Genomic DNA, 19,994 nt, shown 5'->3' with positions numbered 1-19,994 from the left:
AATTGTGACAACTCGATATTTCCGTTTGTGTGTTTTGTCTGGTGGCCAGTTCTCCATTGTGAACTTTGTTGTGATTATTTCGTTGGTCGGCGTCTAGACTTGGTACGCTTTCTCCGCGGGAGAACTTTTGTTTCAGAACGGATGCGGCGTTGTTGGAGATTTGAAATGGTGGATTTATGTGTTAGAATACCTAGCGTTTCATTGGACTCCTCGGGCTGTCATATTTGCATAGTAGCCCCATCTCCAATGTGCACAGTCCGTCCCACAATCAGCTTCTGAAGTGCTTTTGCCCCAGGGCCTAGGGCACTGCACAGGCTGCAGGCATGATAACTACACCTAGAGGTGGGTGAGCAAACAAATTAACATGGCGAGCCAAGCCGGATCCGAGCCAAGGGTCTTGTTTGGCTCTTATTGCTTGTGCACTAGCCGAGCCCTGAAAACCATGCAACAACAAGACACAAAACAGCTGTCGTCATAATTGAAAAAAAGAAATAAAATCGAGAGTCCGGGGATGTGCTGGTGTGGGAGGGGGGAGGTGCTGGTGTGGGAGGAGTGCTGCTAGGGCAAGGCTGTGTTTACGGAGAGAGCGGAGGTGCTGGTGTGGGAGGGGGGAGGTGCTGGTGTGGGAGGAGTGCTGCTAGGGCAAGCTGTGTTTGCGGGGAGAGAGAGGGGAGGTGCTGGTGTGGGAGGGGGAGGTGCTGGTGTGGGAGAGGGCAAGGCTGTGTTTGCGGGGAGAGAGAGGGGAGGTGCTGGTGTGGGAGGGGGAGTTGCTGGTGTGGGAGGAGTGCTGCTAGGGGAGGAGAAGCCTGATGACGGATGGGGGTGGGAGAGCCTGGGAATGCGAGAGGCTGGGCTTGCGAGAGGCTGGGCTTGCATGCGATGCGCGTGCATGTACACGCGAACTGCATGAAAACCGCAGGGCTGAAAGCCCTTTGGTTTCATGATGTTTTCGCCACTTGAATTCTCGCTCCGCTCGATGCGCTTGCGCACATCGATAGGTCGCGAGACCTAAAAATAGTTCCACGATGGCTGTTAAGTTGATTTTAGACACTATAGAAAATTACCACACCAAGATGGCCAGCCGCCGTATTAGCTTTGCTAATGTTAGCACCATTTTAGAACCAGTGGCAACACAAATAGCAGTTAGCAACGGCTGGCAGCAGTGAGGCATGTGAGAGGACAGAGACAATGAATCGCAGAAGATGAATACAGAGGAAGTGGGTGGAAAGGTGGGGAGGAACAGAGAATATCTGGCGGTGAGGAACATCTGAGAGAGAAAGACTGAGGATAAGCTCTCCTACAGTGTGCTAAATAATAAATGCTGGACAAAAAAAACGAAAAGGAAAAACGGTTTTCCGACAGCAGCAGAGAAATGATACACTAAAACAATCAAAAACACTGTGTGAAAACTACATTCTCCAGGAGCAGGACGAATACAAAAATAGGGCAGAAAACCATTAAATCAGGAGCAGGAACTTGAAATAAACAAGAAAGAAATCCAATCATAAAAAGGGGCGGACCCAAAGCCCACTATAAGTTTTAATTAAATTATTAGTTACAAGGCTGTCAGCAACAGACAGCTAAAGGTCTCTGTGGTGTGACTGCAAAAATTGACTAGTTTGTATCATATAATTATATCAATGTAAGAATGACCTATCAAAGGGCTACTGTTCCTGTTGTAGTGACTTTTGTATCTTGTAAGCCAAAAGTTACATTCTCATTGAGTTGACCTCACATTAATTTCCTTTGAGTCTAATTAAATTACTGGAACAAGCTTTCTGCTCCAGCATTCCAATGCTTGTCCATTTGTTTCTCCCCTCTTAATTTAGAACATTCTACCCTCAGATGGTGGCATGTTCTATTAGCCCTGTAGGCCTTCTGCCACGGGCTATCCTAGTTGTAAAAGGTTCTCTTTATAGGCCTGCACCGCAGACGTTCAAGGACTTTAACAACTCATGTAGCCCTTGGCAGTGGGGTTTAAGGCTATTTTATGGGCCTTTTATAATGATGGGTCTTATTCCTTTGGAAGCTTCTGCTTCACACCAAATCACAAGCTTGGTGGGGAACCAATATCGTTCTGCGTCAGCCTGTACATGTTGCGGCCCCAGCCTTACCAGCGGCGTGGGCCTGTTGGAGGCCTCCCAGTTAAATGTGTGCCCCAGTAATATGTCTCAAACATAAGATCAGGCTAACAACGACAGAGCCCTCATCCCCTGCCTCATTGTACTGAACTTGTGACACAAAGACCTTTGTGCTGGGTGCCGTTATTCACATTGCCTATTCTTCAAGATTTGGCCTCTTTCCAAACGCACACGCAATCTATTCCCCATCATTCGTGTGGAGGTAAAATCTAATCACCCATTACCCCAGACCGCCTAGCCCGTTGTTTCTGCCTTCCTGCTGTGTTGATTGTCCATCGGAATGTGTCCCGCCTCTGTGGGCTTCTCCTCAGACTCAAAGCGCATTGGAGGTGAAAGACGAGGCAGAAAGTTGACATCTGCTCTATTTTATGTTCTCTAAAGTGAATATTCATTGCCTTCTTGCGTCTGAGGCGATTTCCTATTTACATTACTTATGTCTGCGCTCCAACTGTCATGGCCACATGTGCCCCGGGTGACTTTTCCGGGTTTGCCTGCGTGCTGCGGGCTCTCTACGGCACTCGGAGGTGAGCCCGTTGTTGTGGAGCCCGGCATTCTGCCAGGCATCACGCCATTGCGGCCTCCGCCAGCGCCTCAGCAGGACGTGACCCCGTTCCGGGGAAGGTTAACTGGCGCGGCGGCCATCATTGTCAGGATGGGAAAGACCCATGTGCGGCGCGATCGGCCTTTAAGCGCTGCCGCCTTCCGCCAAGCTGGCAGAGGCCGCTGCCCGACACCGCTCTTCTTTAGAGTCCTGCCATGCCTTTGTCTTGTATTTTTCTAGGCCCTCTCCGCCTCCATCTGCCTCTCAGACCCCGGCAGCTTTGTCAAAGTGGCATACGACAGACCAGCTCTATGTGCTGTGTGGAGAAATGGCCTTTAAAGGAGCCATGCTGCAGCAGCAGGGGAATGTTAAACTGAGCGCTCTTTGGGGGCGCCTGATTTACTCAGTGGCATAAAATACAGCAAGAACAATCCTACACCTAAGATGGCTCCAATTTACTAAAATGCAATACAATTAGAATGTTACAAATACAAATAAGTTCATCTAAAGCTATAAAAGAACAATTATCAAGGAGTTAATGTTGCATAACAATGTACATTATTTTGAAACAATTGGTATTGGGTACAAGGTGTTTTAATCAGCTGGTTGCCGCAGGTTTCTGAGTTCGAAATAAAATACACATATGCTTCATTGTCAGTGGCGAAATTTACAATTAACATTTTGCACACAACTTCTTTTGTCTTCTGGTCCATACTGAACTTGTTGGAATAATGGGACTGTGGTACAATAAATCACAAGCTCAATGGGTAGATAGCTGGACAAGATACTGGCTTTGAAATGTCACTAGGGCTGGGGCAGAATCAGTTACATATCAGACGGTTCCGACAAACGTGTCCTAGACATAAGTGCTGGTATGAGTCAGTGACATCAGCTAGAGCCTGTAGCTGGTAAGACTTGAGAAGGATCAGACACATGACAGGTAGTGCTGGCAGGTCACTTGCTCAGAGAAGCTGGCACAGCTGCACAGAGCCAATAACTCATCATAACTCTTGGCTCGTTACTGACCATAGCCTGTTAAGTTCTGTCCATACAGATCATACATCTATATCTACCACGTTATATCCACTAAATATTTGCACAAGTGAAAATCAGAGCACTATTCCTAAAAAAAGTAGTGGGGGGGGGGGGGCTAACCTAGTTAATAAGAATGCAAGTGGCATTACAGCATGTGACATCACGGCGTGTCACATTACGGCGCATGACATCACTACACATGACATAACGGCGTGTGACATCACAGGAAGTGGCATCATAAGAAGTGCGATCAGATCTCAAGCACTCACATATATGTTTAGCAGGTCTGGCATGAGTACATCATTACGGTTACACATCCAAACCCTCCTGATTTAAACGGAAGAATCGTACTTTTGTGAGCTTCACATAAACCAATGTTGCCTTTTGTCTGCGTAAACTTCCTCTACCGATAGTGCTTTATAAGAAAAAATAATGATATTTAAATTATTCCAACGCCTCCTCAGGGATAGTAAGCACTATATAAATGCTATTTATTTTGTGTAAATACTGGGAAAGTTCAACACTTCTGACATTTTTTTTTTACAGTGCATGCATATCTCCTAAACAGAGCCCGAACAAAAGTGAAACGCTGCCTCTCTTCAATATGTGTGAAGTGCTAACAAGGTGTGAGCCTTTGTTACCCCTCCGCTGCTTTTCTTTTGCTTTTAGGTTTGAGGCTCCTGACTGCTCCCAGCCAGGAGACACCAACAAAAGGAGGCCTGAGGACCCCTCAGATCCGGCCTTTGTTATGGGCCCAGCAGGAGCGCGTCCCTGCCTGCACTTTGTGGATCCAATGTAGACAACGTGCAGGCGCTGCTGAAAGTGTCCGGTGTTTGCAAATTACACTCTGACAAATTCAGCATATTTTTCAGTAGGGCCCAACTTCTTGGTTGGGTGAATGGCTTCCGCCCAGTGAAAATAGTGGGTGGGTGCCGTCCACCCACGTGTACCCCCGACTCGTGCCCTGGTGAAAATCAAGTGGCATTTGCAGACACTGGCCTTAATTTGAACCAGACACTTTCCAGGTCTGAATGCAAGGATTTTTAGGAAAGCAAATTGACAAAACTGCAGCACAAACATGGGGCATCCCACTTCTGTGCTAAAACAGATTATCATTGCTTATTATGGAAGTTGAGAGACAATGTTCAAAGTGATGACTCTGCTGCAAAGCCTTTGATTCACTAAATCACAGGTTTTACAATCAGAAAGTCATTGGTCATAATGTACAAAAGCCATTTTACAAGTAAGAATAGTCTTTCCAAATTTGAATATTGCTTTTGCTATCATTCCAATTTGGAAATAGGGAACGTAAGAGGGTTCACCTCTTGTATGTAAGTCACAATGCTTGTTTTTTCTTACACTTTCTTCTAAAACCATAAGAGAGAGGATTGATGCCGGGTGAGCAGACCACCATGTCTGTGGTCACCGTTATGTAAAGAAAATTGTTTTCGAAAAAAAATGCAGCCTGTTTTCTTGAAAGGAAATGCTCTGCATAAAAAGACTTTTCTTTTTAAAGTTTGAGAGTTGGTAGTAAATCATGGACCACTGCCTACTCCCCACCAAACATTGTTTAGCATTTACAAACCCTTCCCTTTTGCAAATGACTAATCACTCCATCTTGGAAGTCAGAAATGTTTTAATGTTTGTGATATGAGTTCGGTTGCAAAAATTGATACATTGCATACCGCTTCTGTGTTTGGAAAAGGCTGATACAACATGCCACTTCCAAATACCAAGGGCCTCATTTATGAAGCTCTGCGTCACTTTTACGCCGCCGGTGCGTCACTTTCTGTGACGCATCAGTGGCGTAAAAAATGCGCCTTGCTGCGCCATATTTACAAAGTGACGCATCTAGGTAGATGCGTCACTTTGCAAACCCCTGCGCCACATTATACTTGCGCCAGGGGGGCGTATTGACGCAAGGAAGGGTCGTAGAAGTGACGCAGTGAAATCTATGAGATTTCACTGCGTCACTTTTAGGACGCCGTTGCGTCAAAATCTTGCGCCTGCCTCACAGCAGGCGTAAGACTGACGCAGGCCCTTTCACATGGGGCTTTCCCCATGTGAAAGGAAGCATTGCTGGAGTTGCATCACTTTGGTGACACACTCCAGCAATGCGTCACTTTTGCGCTTACAGATACGTCAGAAAAACTGACGTATCTGTAACTCCTTGCGACATGATCTGTCATACATTAAATATGACGCATCAGGAATGTCGCAAGGAGTGCGCACTGAGAAGTGACGCGTCGCTGCTTTCACGCAGCGATGCGTCATTTCTCATAAATGAGGCCCCAAATCTGTATGGGGTCGCAATCCCATTTAAGTAGTTAATAAAAGTTTACCAATATACCAAATCCTAAAATGGGATTAGTACATTAAAAATAGCTTGTTTTCAGTCGCAAACTATCAACCAGAGTTTTGTGACTGTACAAAACAGTTTCCAGTCATGGGCTTTCACTGTGCAACAGAGTACTATCTAAGAGGTATAGCCTTGGTTTGCTTCTATTAAAGCAATTGGGCTAAATCCCTGAAATAAAATGAGTTGCAACAGAAAAGCCCAGGTTTGAAAATACAGTCGCCTCCTGACATGAAGCGAGGTGGCAGCCCTAATATGAACATGAAAAACGGCAGAAAGAATTTTATTATAGAAGAAAACAAATTCTAGGACGTGTAAATTACCAAAAGGAAATGCGTCAACTCTCAAGTTTTTCTACCACATATTCTTCAGTCTTTTTCTTCACCATACAGATATATGCCCCAATTTGAATTTGACTGAAGGAAGGCAGGATTAGATGAGTACTGATGTAGACACACTCTGAGTTATGTATGTTATAGTATCTATATATTACTGTAACATAAGTATCTATTGTGAGCATTTGTTCATGTATGTGTATGCACCATAAACATGCGCTAAAAAGCTACAGTTGAAAGAACCTCAAGTTATAATTCAAAACTGAAAGACAAATGAAGTTCCTGAGTTACATCTGGCAACTATTTTTTTTTTCATTTTAGGGGTTTTATATAGCGCTAGCTGGACCCGAGGGTATCAGAGCACTTTACAACAAGTAAATTATGTGCAAATAGGCAGTGCAGAGTATGGTCAAACATGAGGATCAAACCAAGTAAAGGACGGACAGAGGCGCAGTCACGTGGACGGGCATGGAGGATGAAGTTCAAACAGGGCGTGCCCTCCCAAAGTTGCTTAGTTCACACAGGACGCATGTCCAGGAAGATTTTCGTGGTCCGAGTCAGTGTTACTGGTCAAGATGTAAAGTTAGAAAGAGTGCCGGATGGGGGGCGTCCTTGGCTTCTATCGGTTCATTCAAGAGCGGTCAAGGAAGAGGATTCTGAGCAGATTTTTTAATTTGGGAAAGGAGGGGATCGTTCTGATGTGGGGGGATGGAGTTCCAGATTTTGGGGGTATTTCCGGCAAACGATTTTGTTGCGGTTTTCTGCTTGCAAGATTTCAGCGGGATGAGTAGCAGAGTGTTGGAGCTTCTGAGGTTTCTGGACTGGCCGGCCTTTTTGAGTTTGGCAGTCAGTTATTCCGGTTTGCTTGTGTGCAGAGCTTTGTGGGTGAGGCAGGCTGTTGTGAAGCTGGCTCTCAATTCAATTGGGAGCCATTTGAGTTCTTTGAGTGCAGGGGAGATATGATCAAATTTCTTAGTGCCAGTGACCATTCTAGCTGCTGCAGTCAAGAGTGTTTTCAGGGGAGCGAGGTGAGATTTTGATGTCCCAGTCAGAGCTGCAATCCCGTAATCGATTCTGGAGAGCACTAGTGCTTGGGTGGCTTGTTCAAGGTCTCTGGGTGGGAGGAAGGGTTTTATTTTATACAGTAATTTCAGATTGAGAAAGGCACTTTTTGCGGATATTGCGATGTGTTTTTTCATGTTCAGTTTCGGGTCTAAGGTGAACAGTCGTGGCTCACGGGGGAGAGAGGTCGCGCAGGGGAGGTCTCGCGGGGAATTAAATAATAAACAGAAATCTTACCTCACACACAGCCGGTCCGCGCCACCTCTACTCCCCTTGGCGTCTTCACGTCGGCACTGGAGTGGACTGCCACCCCCCTTTCCAAACCTGGCACTGCCAGCAGTGCCAGGATTGGCTTGGGGCACAGGTACTCTTCGCACGCTGCCTGCCCATTAGGAGACCAAAGGGCTCCTAATGGGCATGCGCAAACAAGTGAAAACACAAGTGCGCGTGACTGGGCGCGGGCGAAAAATTCGCCCTCCATCCCCACTCATGTGCACTTGTGTTGCTGCCTGTTACCCCTGGTCTGACAAGTATGTCAATCAACATGACGCCAGACCGCCCACCCCCTTCAGACTCTGGAGGCGTTCCAACACCATGCTGACTGACATGATTGTCAGTTCTCCCTCGGTGTCTTTGAACTTAAGTAAACTGATTCAGTATACTTAAGTTCAGAGACGCCAAGGGAGCTGCGGGCGGGAGTGCTATGCCCGTACGCCCCAATGGACGTACCGCACCTGATGGTGATACCTAGAGATTTTACAGAATCCGCCAGGATGAGGTTGCTATTGAGGGTATCGATGGCTTTGAGCCATTCCGTGATTTGTGGGTTTTCGTCTTTGTTGGAGATGAGGAGTATTTCTGTTTTCTCTTGATTGAGTTTTAGGTGATTGTTTGAGAGCCACTCTTGTACCTCCCTGAGCGTGGCGTTGAGTCTCTGGATGTCAGCAATGGAGGAGGTTTCCAGATAGAGTTGCGTGTCCTCCGCATATAGGTGGAAGGGATGTGGATTTCCTGAGTAGAGTGGTAAGGGGTTCGATGTAGATGTTGAAAAGCTGAGGGGAGAGCACTGATCATTCTGGAACACCCCTGTTGACAGGGTGGAGGTTGGACTCAATGTTTTTAATTTTTATTCTTTGTGAGCGGTTGTGGAGAAAGGAAGAGAACCAGTGGAGGACTGTCTTTTCAAGACCTGCCCTTTCTTGAAGAGTCTTGATGAGCAGTTTGTGATCGAATGCAGCCGATAGGTCTATGAGAAGGAGAAGGCAGCATTTGTCAGAGTCCAGTGATTTGTGAAGATCGTCTATGACTTTAAGGATTGCGGTTTCAGTGCTGCAGCCCTTACTGAAGCCAGATTGGTGGGGGTCTAGGAGATTGATGTTGTCCAGGTGTTGAGTTAGCTGAGGAAGTACACATCTTTCCAGGATTTTGGACAGAAGGGGTAAGTTTGATATCGGTCTAAAGTTGTTTAGATATTCAGTGTCTAGATCGGGCTTTTTCAGCAGTGGCGTGACTTGACCAACTTTGAGGCAATCCGGAACCACTCCTGAACACAATGAGTTGTTAATGATCTTGCACCATAGCGGAGCTAGGACAAGTTTCAGGTCCTTGGTCACTTGGGGGGTAGTTGATCTTATCCCTGCTTCCTGAATGGGAGTAAAGGAGGACCTTAGTTTTGGCGGGTTTAAGGAGGCACAGTTGATTTATTCAGACGTCTGGATCGCGGCAGAAGGGGTGCAATTTGAGCCAAATGCGAGGTTGAATTTAGCAATTTTGTCATTGAAAAAGAGGGCGACGTTTTCACACCGATCAATGGATGCCGAGGTTGAGGATGTCACTGGATTAGAGGTCTGCTTCCTGATGATATTGAAGAGTTCTTTGGGTCGGTTTTTTGCTGTGTCTAGTGCGGAGCAGAAGAAAGATGTCTTTATGTTCTTAATGTGCTTTTTGTAGTTCCTGCAGGCTGCTTGGAGTTGATCACAATGAAGGGAGGTGGAATTGTTCCTCCAAGATATTTCTGAGGCTCTTCGAAGTCTTCTTTCTTCATTGATGTCAGTGTGTAGTATCGGGTTCCCAAGGCCTACATGTTCCGAAGATAACCCACATACATTGGAAGAACTGTTGGCACGGAAACTGTAAAAGTCAAAGAACAAGTTTATTAAGACCCCATGGGGTGGTGGTACACTCATACAGCACCCTTCGGTAATGCAAGAGGTATCACACCGAACATCGGTGTGACCCCCTCTTTTATACAATTCTACAGGTAATAAAACGAACAAGCAGCACAAAGTTACAGAACATTATGTACATATAAGGGCATGTTTTGGAACACTGCCAGCTCATTGGAGGGTTTCAAACCCACTGGTCAGTTTGCGGCACATTCCTAAGGAGTGACTGGTCAGTGTGAACTGCGCATGTGTGAGCTTGACCAATACTAAAAATAGCCTGTTGCTGGGCAGACTCGAGTGGTCAGTGGAACGGACAAAGGACTAAAGGGCACGCTGGCCACGAGGCCGCTCATGATCTAAAATGGCCGCCGCTACATATAAAATGGCGTTTCTATGTATAGCCAATTTAAGCGAGAAACGTGTAGCAAAGCTAAGCGCTAACCCAGCCATCGTCAAAATACGACAGACGACCCTTTTAGCGTTTAGCTGAAGCTACCTCATAGTGGACATAGTCAGGGTGTTCATCTTCTATATCAATTAACATTATTTGTGTTACTTCTTTATGAAGCATCATTTTGTCATAAGCAAGAGCTCGTCTCGATGGTACACAGACTGATAAGCACATAGAACATAAAGCTGGGCCACATTGGATACATAAGCATACAAAGAACAGAATCCCCACAATGATACATAGAATTGTTAACAGTTTCCATCCCCAGGTGGTGAGTATTGACCAGAACCATCCTGACAGAGTCCAAGTACCATTATCCGGATGTATTTCAGCGGCTATCTTATGTAGCTTTGTGATAGCATTGTATACAGATGGTGAATTGTCAGGTATATAGACACAGCAGCTACTTCCGATAATTCTACATGCCCCCCCACGGTCAGCTAACACTACATCTAGAACCATCCGGTTCTGGAGCGCAACAATTCTAGAAATCTGTACTTCTTCAGTGATATTTCCAAGTGCTATTGCAGTATCATTAGCCACAGCCTCAACAACACGGGTCAGTCGTCGGATCTTTCGACTGTTCAAAGCTGCCCCAACAAAGGAAAACAGGCCCAAATTAAAGTCCACATACTGCTGCAAAGTAGTGTCCGTTTGATCAATATCATCCAAAACAACAGAGCGTTTGGCACGGTTTAAAACAAAGTCATGATCTAAAATGTAGTCATTGTGATACATTGGTGGGGCAATGAATACAGGAGGTAATACAAAAGACACGTAGCAAGTGCCTGACCATCCCAATGGAAGCTGATGATAACCCTTCGTTCCACAGATGAAGTAAGTATTGCGGGATGTTACAAACGATATACCATTAGGACTGTCAAATGTGAGTGTGGTGTTGCATTCACTTCTCCCAACAGAAATTACACCTTTATTACGTATACATAGATCCGCTTTAGTAGCAATAACATTAATGACATGTGCATTCGATACATTGATATTTCGCTGATTGCTGTAAATTCGTGAAGCAGACACATTATCAGGGCGGTATTCCTCCCATTCGAATCGAGTACCCTCAGCTTGTGGATACCCATCCCGGTCATGGTGACACAGTTTATTCAAACGGAAAAGCACTCCCCCTTTTGTTGGCCATCTCAGAGTAAAGAGGAGAGTGTACAAAGCATTGCAAGATCCATTATGCGAAAACGGGAGAGGAATGAGTGGAGTACCCCCTTTCTTCTGGTGCCCAGGCAACATCCCACACACCCAGCAATTTGAGGTATTTGTCATATTGTGCGTATGATGTAGGATCTGAATAAAACTATTGTTCAGATAAGTCTGTCGGTGCCGTTCTTCATGATAGGGCAGGGTGAAGTGAAAATGTTCAGATGGAGCCGGGGTAGTCGGCAGCAAATGTTCACGTGCAGGTACCACAAGTTCAACTACCCAGGCTATTACAGCGATCACCACAATAGTCAAAACAAAGAGAATGGCACCCAAGAGTCGCTTATCTCGTGATGCTGATGATGCCATAGTTCAGAAAAGTTCTTGCAGAGTCTCAAATAGTTCAAATTGGTCACAAAGTCTCAAATACACATGCATGTATACCTAAAAAAAAAGAAAAATATGGCGCTGAACTCCGAGGTAGCCGTTGTTTTCTTCTCCGGGCCACGACGGGTGTCGCTACACTGGCAGAACTGATCCCCCCCCCTTGGAATTCCCGGTTTCTGTTTCACAAACCTGGAGCGGTAACCAACCAGTCATAAAAACACAAAAAGAAACTCTTCTTTATCGTGGCCGTAGATTGTAGCGCTCTCGTCCAGAAGCAGTGTGGTCCGGGAAGGCTCCCTCAACTTCGGCCGACGTCACAGCTGGGCTCTTTTCCTTTTCCAAAATCTCTTTATAATCGGTCAACACAACAGGATTTGCCAGATCAGGAGAGACACGACGGCAGTGGGTTGAGTGTATCCACCGCTTCCTGTTGGTCACTCGTACAGCTGTCCGAGTAGCGAGGAGGACTTGCTCGGGGCCACGCCACCTCGGTTCCAAGCTATTCGTCCTCTCAAACGACCGAATCATCACAAAATCCCCAGGACGAAGATCATGGCCCTCTCCAGTAGAGTTGTCAGGGAGCGCTTCTCGAACCTGTTGATGAATAGAAAGCAAATCATTTGTTAATCGTGCCAAATAGTCATTCATCATTACACAAGGCACATCATGTATCAATCGCGGCTTAGGCACCCCCCAGATATTCATCGGCCTTCCGAACACCACTTCATATGGTGTGAGGCCCGTTCGAGAATGGGGTATTGATCTGAGGGAGAGCAATGCTAGCGGTAAGGCATCCGGCCATTTTAATGACGTGGACGCCACGATCTTGGCCAGTTTTAATTTCAACGTGGCATTGTACCGCTCGACAAGACCTGCAGATTGAGGGTGGAACACAGCATGAAACTTCTGCTGAATCCCTAACCCCTTCAACACATATTCCACAATTTTCCCGACAAAATGAGGCCCATTGTTGCTCCACAGATATTTGCAAATTCCAAATCGAGGGAAGTACTCTTTGAGCAAAACCTTAGCTGTTGTCAAAGCAGTATTGTCTTTCGTGGGGAAAGCCTCAACCCATTTACTAAAAGCACATACCACCACTAAGACATACTTCAGGTTATTGCAGCGCTCAAGCTGGATATAATCCATTTGGAGTACCTCGAATGGTGCAGAAGGTGGAACGAACCCTCCTTTCGGAGTATGGGTCCCCTTTCCAGGGTTGTGCTGCAAGCATATCAGACAGGTCTGCACTACTCTCTTAGCAGTATTAGCAATCTCGGAATGCTCCCAAACTCGTGTCAACAGTCGAGTGATTGCAAGAGCCCCCACGTGTGCCAACCCATGTGCCATTTGAACCATCACATGCAAGTAAGCCGCAGGCAATTTCCATTTCTCCATATCTTTGCTTCTCCAACACCCTTCATCGTCTAGCACCCCATCTACTGCCCATGCCGCAAGTTCAGCTTCAGTAGCTGATTTCTGAATATCTAATATCTCAGCTCTAGCATCATTCCATCGTTCAGTTTGAGACTTTGTCACGTACATGGGGGAGTCAATTCGAGACATAGCCGTTTGTCTCGCTATGCCATCTGCAAAGGCATTTCCCTGACCCACTTTATCAGTGATCTTCTTGTGGGCGCTACATTTTATGATCGCTACCTTCTTTGGACAAAGCAACACGTTTAGGAGATCACGCACCAGTTCTCCGTGCATAATGTGTTCTCCATGAGAAGTCAGAAACCCACGTTCTCTCCAGAGTAGCCCAAAGTCATGCGCTACTCCGAAGGCATACCGGCTGTCTGTGTATATGTTCACACATAAACCAGCGCTCAATTCGCAGGCTCTTGTTAAGGCTATCAGCTCTGCTGCCTGAGCCGATTTCTGTGGTATTCTAGCTGTTTCCACCACTGTCTTAAGTGTCGTGATCGCATAAGCTGCGGAAGTCGTGCCATCTGGCAGCCTCAAACACGATCCATCGACCCACAGTTCCCCATCCACATCTGGAAGTGGCATATCCTGTAAGTCGATACGACCCTTTGTCTGTTCCTCGGTCAGAAAAACACAGTCGTGATGTTTTTCTTCCTGACCCTCCTCGACCGGATAGGGCAATAAAGTGGCAGGGTTCAGAGTAGCACATCTTTTCAGTGTAATATGTGGCGCCAACAGTGTAAGCTCATATCCTGTTAAACGTGCACTCGTGAGATATTGGGTTTTGGTTTGGTTTAGCAGGGCATCTACTGCGTGAGGAACTAACACCAGCAGTTTATGTGATAACACTATTCCCTCACTCTGCCGTATGGCTACTGCTGTTGCTGCTACCGCTCGGAAACACCCAGGCAATCCTCGTGCTACAGGATCAAGAATGGCAGAGAAATACGCACATGGTCTCTGCTTGTCCCCGTGTACTTGCACTAACACCGACAGCGCGCACCCATCATTCTCGTGCACGTACAATGTAAAAAGTTTCGTGTAGTCTGGTGTGCCTAACACGGGTGCAGAACAAAGGGCATGTCTCAACTGTTCGAAAGCATTCTGACATTCATCTGTCCATTCAAGGGGCATTGGTGTAGCTTTGGACAGCAACGCTAGCAAGGGCTTTATAATGTGTGAAAAACCCATGATTCATTGTCTACAAAAGGACGTCAACCCTATGAAGGCACGTACATCTCTCTGCGTGCGGGGGACTGGTGTGTCTAAAATTGCTTGAATTCGATCTGATGTCAATGCACGCCCCTCCTTAGACAAAAGATGACCGAGGTAGGTCACCTTGGGTCTACAATATTGAAGCTTTTTCTTGGAAACTTTATGATTGTTCTGTGCCAGAAAAGAAAGCAACGCAATCGTACTTTCTTCACATTGTGCATAAGAATCAGCGGCAAGCAGGAGGTCATCCACATATTGGATAAGGACAACCCCTGACTGCAACTCAAAAGAGTCAAGCTGTCTTTTCAAAGCCTGGCTGTAGATACTCGGGCTCTCAGTGTACCCTTGAGGAACACGACAAAATCTATACGATTTATTATTTAACGTAAACCCAAACAGGTATCTGCTATCGGGATGGACAGGAATAGAAAAGAAAGCATTCTTCAAATCAATTACACTAAAGGTCGTAGCTGTTGGTGGTACCATCGTAAGCAAGGTCGTAATATCGGACACCACCGGGTATTGGGGAACGACAATTTTGTTGATCTCTCTCAAGTCAATAATAAACCGATAAATTTTGTCGTCAGTATCTCTCTTCAGAATCGGCAGAATAGGACTATTACAAACATTGTAAGAAACCTCTTCTACCACCCCAGCCGCAATCAGATCTTGGACAATATGTGTCAGGGCAATTTCTCCTTCATTCGAAATCTTATACTGTGGCACACGTGGCAGAGAAGCCCCTTCCTTAACAGTAATGTGAATAGGTGGAATACGCATCTCCCCCACATCCGTGTCTGAGGTCGCCCATAACGTGTGCGGGAGAGAGGCCAAAGCTGAAACGTCTTGTATAGTATAAAACCTATTTGGGTCAGGATAATTGTCATTGAGAATGACACGCACTCCCTCCGGAGCGCACCGTATCGTTGCTCGAAAATATTAAAGAAATCAATGCCCAGGATATTATCTGGTGTATAGGGCGATAACAAAAATTGGCCAAAACTAAAAAATTTGTCGAGACAAAGCGCTAGGGGTTTTGACAATGGGCTAGGGGAGGGTGTGCCATCAAACCCTACACATGTAATCATTTCGCCAGACAGGGGGAGCCCTCGGAACCAACCTTTTAGACAAAGCGCCACGGGTAGCTCCGGTGTCAACTAGGAATTGATCAGTAGAACCCAAAATACCCGCTGTTACATATGGACCCTCCTGATCTACAGGCACTTCAATTGGTTCCGCACCCCATCCTACGCAGTCCTATGCATGTACATAATCCTGGTGTTCCACATTCTCGCCTTCCGATATCTGATATTGGTTTCGTCTATCAAAAGTATTTCGTTCATCCTGGCCACGGCCCCCTTGCTCAACCCTTCCACGACCACCTCCACCACCTCTCAATCCCGAGTAACCTCCCCTGAACCTTCCACCTCCTCGACCACGCTGGCTACGTTGTTCACGAAGTACCGGACAATCTTCAGCCCAATGCCCAAACTCTTTACAATAAGCACATTGATCCTCCGCTATGTCCGTACGACCATACGACGTAGTGCCTCCACCTCGTCTTCCTCTATCACTCCCTCTATTCTGAGTCCCACGAACCTGTGCCAACATCACCTTCATCTTCAATTCTTTCGCTTTCTTATCAACACTTTCTTTAGCCTCTATCTCCTGCCGTTCATAATACTGAGCCATCGTTAACAAAGACGCAGGGGTCGCCGTGGCCCAGGAACTTTCACTCGTTTTCAATCGTTTTGCAATCTCCGGTAGGAGATTAGTCACATACTTAACTACAAACAAACGCCGACCTGTATCGTCTGTTAACGATTGACCACTATAATCATGGAATGCCTCCTCGAAGCGTGTAAAGAAATCTGAAACCGTTTCATCAGGCTTTTGTTTGCACAAAGCTAACATAGTCCAATCGATCTTTTTAGAAGGAACGAGCGTTTTTAATTTAATCAAAATAGCCGCTGGAAGGTCTAAAATCAACTGACAAGGCTTGCATGCTGGTTTCCTTTCTAAATCAGCTTCATTAATCTCTTTCCATGTACCTCCTAGCACTGTTTCATCATTATTCTTACGAATCTGTCTCCACATATCAGGCGGAAGTATTAACCCAAAGAACAAATCTATATCAACCAGAGTCATCACACAAGACGAAATAGCCCCTTCCACCCCCTCGTAGAATGCTGCCGGATTCTTACGAAGATCAGGTAAAGAATTTTTCAGTGCCATAACATCCGCTCTATTCCAAGGCATTTACACCCAATTATATACAAAATACCCCTTCGCATCTTTTGACCTTCTATCATCATCTGTACCTTCCCCTTTCGGTGGAACATACAAAGGTGCAGCTTCACGCATAGGCATAACATGCATTGCAGAATTCGTATCTGAACCCCGGAGAGAACACTCCTTAATCTGCTCGCTATTCTCCGACTCGGACTCCTTTTGCTTCCTTTTCCGCTCCTCCCGCAATCCGGTTGTTTCATCTCGCAGCTGGATCAGTTGCTTGAAAAGGCCATCAACATCTGCAAGATCAAATACACCTTTATCCAAATTCTCACGACATACTGACACAGCTTTAGGTTCAAACGTATCTGAAAGTTGACGATACGCGGCAACAACTTCATCCGCCAAATTAGACAGAAAATACAGTAATTCATGATCCGTCCACCTACTCCTCTCCGCAACCACCTCAGCCTGAGAAACACAATTCTTATTCACTTTACGAGCCCAACTACGTAAATGTGCGGACCTCTCCGTGGAAAACCTGAGAGCAGATATACCCTTCTTTTCCGACTTATCCTGCCCATCATCACCCGAATCTTCAGCTGGAGCCGTTGGCGAAACATACGGAGGCGGTGACCGATCTAGCAATGAAAAATCATCAATTTCATTATTAAGGACAGGATAAAGCGGTCGACGAATAGGGAATTGACCCGTCATTTGCAATTTACGTTCCCGTTCCTCCCTCTCTCTTTTCTCCTGAGCCTCTTTTTCCTCAAGCTGTAAAGCCTTGTCCCGAGCAGCCTTGCGCTGCTCTTTGTCCGCCAAGGCAACTTCACGTTTCATTCGCTCACGCACTGCTTTCTCCCACATTCGCACACAATCAAACATGTTTTGTCTAGACCTGCGTTGAAACAGACATTGCTCCACAAACTGTACTTTTTGCAAATCGAACGACCCATATAGTGGCCATTGCAATTCAGGATCCGACTTTGTATACTTATGCCAGAGTTTACTGTACATTATAGGGGGAAGGCCATGTTTAATGTACATTTCGCGATTTGGTGTTCCCTCTGGGGGAGCCGGCTGTGATTCCGCTAACCTAATTGTGGTACCATTTCCAAGACAGCACATCCCTCGAAGCGTGCTGAAAACAGGCATGTTCAAAGAGTATCACGAAAGCGTGACACCATATAAAGTGGCACTTACAGTACTTCACACAAATGTGCCGCTCAGAGGAAAAAAAACAAAGTTAAAGAAACATCTCTACATGCCTGCCTATGTGAAGTGCACTACACATATAGATTCAAAGTTCACAAATTCACAAATTCACAAGTTCACAAATGTTAGCTAACTCAAATCAAAGTCATAGGTCACAGAATTTCGGCAAGCGTCCGAGGACTACCTTACCGATCACAAATCATAGAACTTCAGTAAGCGTCCGCAGACTACCTTACCGATCACAAATCTTACCCAAAATCTCAAAGGTCCAGATTCCAACTGCCAAGGTCTTTTAATCGAATCAGCCAAACGGCACTTTATCCAGCAACACAGACGATCGAAACTCAGTCGGAGACCGGCGCCACCTGGAAGGTCAGATCGGAAGGAAAGGAAAAAACACCGTGGGTGCCAAGACTCGGGTCACTTAGTGGCAGCGCGCGTCCATGGCGAGTGTCCAAACCTTCGTCACGACCTCTCCTTCGGGCATCCGAGTCGCCGATGAGTCCCTTCGTGGTCGCCAATTTGTAGTATCGGGTTCCCAAGGCCTACATGTTCCGAAGATAACCCACATACATTGGAAGAACTGTTGGCACGGAAACTGTAAAAGTCAAAGAACAAGTTTATTAAGACCCCATGGGGTGGTGGTACACTCATACAGCACCCTTCGGTAATGCAAGAGGTATCACACCGAACATCGGTGTGACCCCCTCTTTTATACAATTCTACAGGTAATAAAACGAACAAGCGGCACAAAGTTACAGAACATTATGTACATATAAGGGCATGTTTTGGAACACTGCCAGCTCATTGGAGGGTTTCAAACCCACTGGTCAGTTTGCGGCACATTCCTAAGGAGTGACTGGTCAGTGTGAACTGCGCATGTGTGAGCTTGACCAATACTAAAAATAGCCTGTTGCTGGGCAGACTCGAGTGGTCAGTGGAACGGACAAAGGACTAAAGGGCACGCTGGCCACGAGGCCGCTCATGATCTAAAATGGCCGCCGCTACATATAAAATGGCGTTTCTATGTATAGCCAATTTAAGCGAGAAACGTGTAGCAAAGCTAAGCGCTAACCCAGCCATCGTCAAAATACGACAAGTGGAGAACCATGATCTGGATGGAAAACTCCTGGATTTTTTTAGTTTCATAGGCGCAAGGCTGTCTAGGGTGAGTGTCATATTGGAGTGGTAAAGAGAGGTAAGTTTAATAGTTGAGAGGTGATCAATGCAGTTGGGGAGGAGCAAGCTTAGTTTTTCCTTCTAGTGTCGCTCGTGGGAGCTGAGCTTTGTTTCTAACCCATTCGAGAGGGTCCTGCGTGGGGAGTTGAGTTGAGACCATTTGGTTAATGCATAAAAGGATGAGGTGATGGTCGGACCAGTCTACGGGAAGGATATGGTCAATGGTGATTAAGTTGCTTTCGGCAATGATTGCGTCAAGTGTTGCTCCTCTGTGGTGAGTTTCTTCTGAGCAGTGTTGGGTCTAATTTTTTTCTAGTGGGAGGTTGTTTAGGGATTGAATGAGTGGGTTTTTAGATTCATTCCATCTTAGATTGAGGTCACCTTGAATTATATTGTTTGAGTTACCGAGAGCACAGTGTGCAATTAATTCAGAAAGGTGATCCCCAAATTTGGAGGAATTGCCAGGGGGGTGGTAGAGGAGATGGCAGATTGTTGGCCTGTTATCACATGTCTTGATATTGACTGAGAGACACTCAAAGGTGCTGTATAGGCAGGATGTAATTTCCGTGATGGAGATGGTGTTCTTGTGAATGATAGCTTTCCCCCCCCCCTTTTCTCTTGTCGATCTTTGTTGATCATAGTGAATCCTGGAGGCACCAGATTGTCCATGTTGGTGTGCAAGAGATTGTTGAGCCAGGTCTCCGTGATGAATGCACTTCTATATCGTGGGAGAGGATGGCTTCTGCTAGTTCGGTTGCGTGTTTAGAGGCCGATCTGCAGTTATGGAGCATGTATTTTATGAGAGACCCTTCTATGTTCGAATCCTTATTTGACGGGGCTCTGGGAAGAGAGGTATGGTGGGCTGGAGGTCTGGGGATTTTCGGCTGAAGGCAATCTCTTCTGACTCCCGTAATTACTTGAATCGAAGATTTGGGGGAGGAGTTGGGTGGAGAGTCATAGGTTGAGGCTAGATCTGCCGCTTCCTGCCAGGAAAGTGGTCTTGCTCGTCTGGTTCTATCAGAGCGATTTTCAGTAGCCAATCTGTTGGTCGAAGGCCAGGACCTGGGCTGGGCAGGGGCCCCAAT

The sequence above is a fragment of the Lissotriton vulgaris genome, chromosome 1_1, assembly GCF_964263255.1.
Source record: "Lissotriton vulgaris chromosome 1_1, aLisVul1.2, whole genome shotgun sequence".
Classification (NCBI taxonomy): domain Eukaryota; kingdom Metazoa; phylum Chordata; class Amphibia; order Caudata; family Salamandridae; genus Lissotriton; species Lissotriton vulgaris.
The sequence above is the reverse complement of the archived record's forward strand: the minus strand, read 5'-3'. Positions refer to the sequence as shown.